This window comes from Zingiber officinale, chromosome 8B (assembly GCF_018446385.1).
Source record: "Zingiber officinale cultivar Zhangliang chromosome 8B, Zo_v1.1, whole genome shotgun sequence".
NCBI classification, from domain to species: Eukaryota; Viridiplantae; Streptophyta; class Magnoliopsida; order Zingiberales; family Zingiberaceae; genus Zingiber; species Zingiber officinale.
The window spans coordinates 112,367,006-112,371,762 of NC_056001.1; positions in this window are offsets into that span (position 1 = coordinate 112,367,006).

Genomic DNA, 4,757 nt, shown 5'->3' on the forward strand with positions numbered 1-4,757 from the left:
CACGATCGATCGTAGTGTCTTGATACTTTACCTAATCGCTTCTCCACATCACCTTGTATTCTTTGAACTTATCAAAGCACTCGGACTTGCGGCGCATTAGGTAAATGTACCCGTATCTTGAATAATCGTCTATGAAAGAGACAAAATATTCAAAACCTCCTCTCGCTTGGACAGACATAGGACCACACAAATCAGAGTGAACCAATTCCAACACTTCTTTAGCTCTATACCCCTTGGCCTTGAACGGCCTTTTGGTCATTTTACCTTCTAACCAGGATTCACAAGTTGGAAAATTTTCCAACTCTAATGAACTCAAAAGTCCATCGGCTATAAGTCTCTGAATCCTACTTAAGTTAATATGACCAAGCCTTAGATGCCAAAGATATGCTTGGTTCATTTCCGAAGGTTCTTTTCTCTTATTAGAATTAGAAGATGAGTTATAAATTTCCATGTTTTGCTTTGTGGAAGAAATTGGATTTAAAGTATACAAATTGCCAACTAATGCACCAGAACAGATAATCACTTTATTTCTTTTAATAACTACATCGTTACTGAAAGAAACTGAATATCCATCTAAAAACAGTTTAGAAACCAAAATTAAATTCTTTCTAAAACTGGGTACATAAAGACAATTTCTTAAAATCAAATTTTTATTTCTACTAAAAGATAAGTAGACGTCTCCCAGCAATGCCACCTTAGTAGCATTGCCCATGAGACGGTAATCTCCCATCAGATAGTCGTCGGGTTTCTCGGAACCCTGCAAGGAATTGCAGACATGATCGATGGCTCCGTATCTACACACCAGGTTTTGGTAGATAACACCGCTAAACATGTTTCAACAACTAGAGCATGAGATTTACCTTTGTTTTGGTTCCTACGAGGACGATCCGCCTTCAATGTCCTGACTGCTTGCGGATGAAGCACTTGCCCTTGCTTCTTCACTCCAACTTTAAATCCCGTACACTGAGATTTATTCACTTTCTTTCTTGAGCCGACTTGTTTCTTCTTCTTCTTTCCTCTCGGTTTAGAAGTAGAACCATTTTCAACAAAAGTGATTTGAGAATTATGTGAAATAACCATTTATCCTCTGTCAGGAGTTCCCCTAATGAATAAATCCTCTTATTCATATTATAGTTCAAAGGGAACCGCTCAAAACTTCTAGGTAGCGTTTGGAGGATCATATCGATATGGGTTTCCCATCAATTTCTCCTCCAAGGATCTCAGTATCTCGTTCGGATAAGCCATCATCTTTAGGATATGATCCCTTCCAGCAGTACCCTCTTGCATGGTGGTCATTATCTTTCTCATAGCTTCTTGTCTAGAAGCCCTATCCGGTGACCAAAGAGTTCCTTGAGATTGTTCATAATATCATAAGTCGTTGGTAAATCTTGATCGATGTTGCAATACATTTGACATTGAAGCCAAAATGTAACACCGCGCCATCTCATCTCGCCTTTACCCATCTCTTATGATATTCAATCTCCTCTTGGGTAGATTCACCGATGGGTGCATCAGACAAGGTTCGGTCAAGATAAATTTATAGCTTTCACAATCGAGAACAATGTCCGTGTTCCTTTCCAATCTATGTAATTAGGTCCAGAAGTCTATTTTGTTGAAGTATGATGGACGATTGGGTTGAAAGTCATCCTAAGAATCACAAATAACTTTTGGTCGAACTCTAAATTTAGAATAATATTGATTCCTCAAACAATACTATTTTAAATTAACCAACACCTCATAACACCGTGAATTTTGTATGCCACGTTAGTGTGGACGTATACAAATTCAACATTTGTAAAGGAGGGTTTTAACCCATTAATTTTATTATCTTGTCAACCTAACTTTTGACAAATAAAATTAATAGTTGGTATTATTTGGTCACACAAATAATAGCAGTGACTCCGTTGGGGAGGATACTATTAGATGTGTCTAAGTGTACACCATTACTTGACACTAAGTCCATTAATAAGATTATGCCCCTTCCGTTGGGGAAGATCACACGCTCTTAATTAACTTCCTATAGTCATCCAAAAATGGAAGTCTGTTCTAGTGATCCGCAAACAAGTTCATCCGTTATGGAGGAAGGCACTCAGAGCCAACGCGCAAGCTTGTTTGCATCACTTACAAACCAGTAATGGAGACCATGGGATTTATTTAAAATTCCCTCTCCCACTTAGTTATTTATAAATGAGGAATTTTAACTATGCTAGTCTACTTTACTTGTAAACTAACATGCACACACAGCACAATATAAAAGCAATAAATAGAAAAAATCTAATTTTCAACTATTATGGTTTTTGTCTCTAGTTGTCCTCCGTGTATTGTCATCCCAAGCTGCTGCCATATTTGGCCACCGCCACCGGGTCTAGCTGTCGCATCCATCTTGCTCCTAGTTCCGCTGTGCCTCTGGTCCTTAGAAGGTTCCACACGTTGCAAGATTCGATCCGCGACATAAATAGAATTTTACATTTTGATCCTATATTCCATAAAAGGAATGTACATGTATCTAGATCAAAAATAAAATCCTAATAAAACTAAATACAGCTCCTGCTGTATTTTAATACAATCATGCACACACATATAAATGCCCTTGACATGTCCAAGGGTCCAATCACACACATAATAACTAAAAGCCATAATAGTTGGATCCTGCATCCACAAAGTTAGCACATCCTACTATTAACCTGCCTAAATTATGTATGACATGTGCATAATTAACCTAATACCAAATACACTGAAACCTAGCTACACTACCAATTGTTGGTTGCTACTCGGAAAACATATAGGTTCTACTGTACAAAAATTTTGTACAAAGGTCTGAACCTTTTCCTAGCTACCATGTGTTCTTTTAAATTAAATTTTGGATCGCCTGCGGAACTTAACACGTTTGATCCAAAACTTAATCTATTTGTTCTTTTAGGTTTTGACTTGGATCTCCTGCGGAACTTAACACGTTCGACCCAAGTCACCTTAAGTTATTAATTCCATTAAATATTAATTTCCATAATTGGTTCCCAGTACTGACGTGGCGAGGCACATGGCCTTCTTGGATATGGGAGCAACCACCACCGACTAGACAAAACCTTTTATAGAAAGCTAATATTTAATTTCCTAAAATAACTTTAGGTTAACCAAAGAGAACAATCAAATCACAAGGAAAAGAAAAAACAAAAGAACACAACATCGAAAAACATATTCGAAATTCTAGAACGTAAGTCTCTTGTATTTGGTATTATTTCCATAAATAACTAGCATGATGCGGAAAGAAAAATTACTAGTTATACCTTGTAGAAAAACCTCTTTATCTTCTACCGTATTCCTCTTCTAACCTCGGACGTTGTGTGGGCAACGATCTTCCAAGATGAGAAACCACCAACCACCTTCTTCTCCTCCTAGCTAGGTTCGGCCACAAAAGAAATAGCTTCACCAAGGAAGAAAACGAAAACACCAACCAAGCTCCAAGAGATGCTAGCTTCCTCTCCTTCTTCTTCTTCTTCTCCAAGTAGTATCCGGCCACCACAATAGCTCCAAGGGAAGAGAGGGGTTCGGCCACCACAAGAGGAAGAGAAGGAAAAGATGGCCGGCCACACCAAGGAACAAAAGAGGGAGAGAAAATAATAGAGGTTGTGTCTCTTAAAGGCACCCTCACCCCTTCTTTTATATTCCTTGGCCTAGGCAAATTAGGAAATTTAATTACAATAAAATTTCCTTAATTTCCTTGACATGATTTAATTGAGAAAAATAAAATAAAATTTCCCAAATCAAAACCAATGGCCGGCCACAATCAAAAGAGCAATTTAGGAGAGTTTCAATCAACAAATTAAAACTTCCTAATTTGTTTCCGGAAATTTTAAAATAAAATTTCTCTTTAAAAAATCTCTTCATGGTTGATAAACGGAAATTTCTATAATTTTAATTTTATAACATGTGAATAATTTTTAAAGAGAAAAATAAAATATCTCACCAATCTACAAATAAGGAAAGAGATTTAATATCTTTCTTTAATCTTTTATAGATCTTTTATAAGAGAGATATTTTAATTTTAATTCTCTTTAATAAATTATTTCTTCCTCATAATAAAAATTAAAATTAAAATTCCTTTTTAATTTAATTTGGTCGGCCCCCACTAGCTTGGGTTCAAGCTAGGGTCGGCCACCCAAATTCATACTTAGGCTGGCCCTAGCTTGTTCCCAAGCTAGCTTGGCCGGCCCCTATTGGGTGGGAATAGAAGGTGGGTATAGGTGGGTATAGAACTCTACAAATAAGAGGCTACGATAGGGACCGAGAGGAGGAATTGGTTTTGGTCTCCCGATAAAATTAAGCATCCCGTGTTCGCCCCGAACACACAACTTAATTTTATCAATGATAATTCATTCCACTAGAGAACTATCATTGAACTACCGCACCAATCCCAAATTACATTTTTGGGCTCCTTCTTATTATGAGTGTGTTAGTCTCCCTGTGTTTAAGATATCGAATGTCCACTAATTAAGTGAGTTACTGACAACTCATTTAATTAATATCTAAGTCCAAGAGTAGTACCACTCAACCTTATCGTCATGTCGGACTAAGTCCACCTGCAGGGTTTAACATGACAATCCTTATGAGCTCCTCTTGGGGACATTATCAACCTAGTATCTCTAGGACACAATTTCCTTCTATAATCAACAACACACACTATAAGTGATACCATTTCCCAACTTATCGGGTTTATTGATTCATCGAACTAAATCTCACCCATTGATAAATTAAAGAAA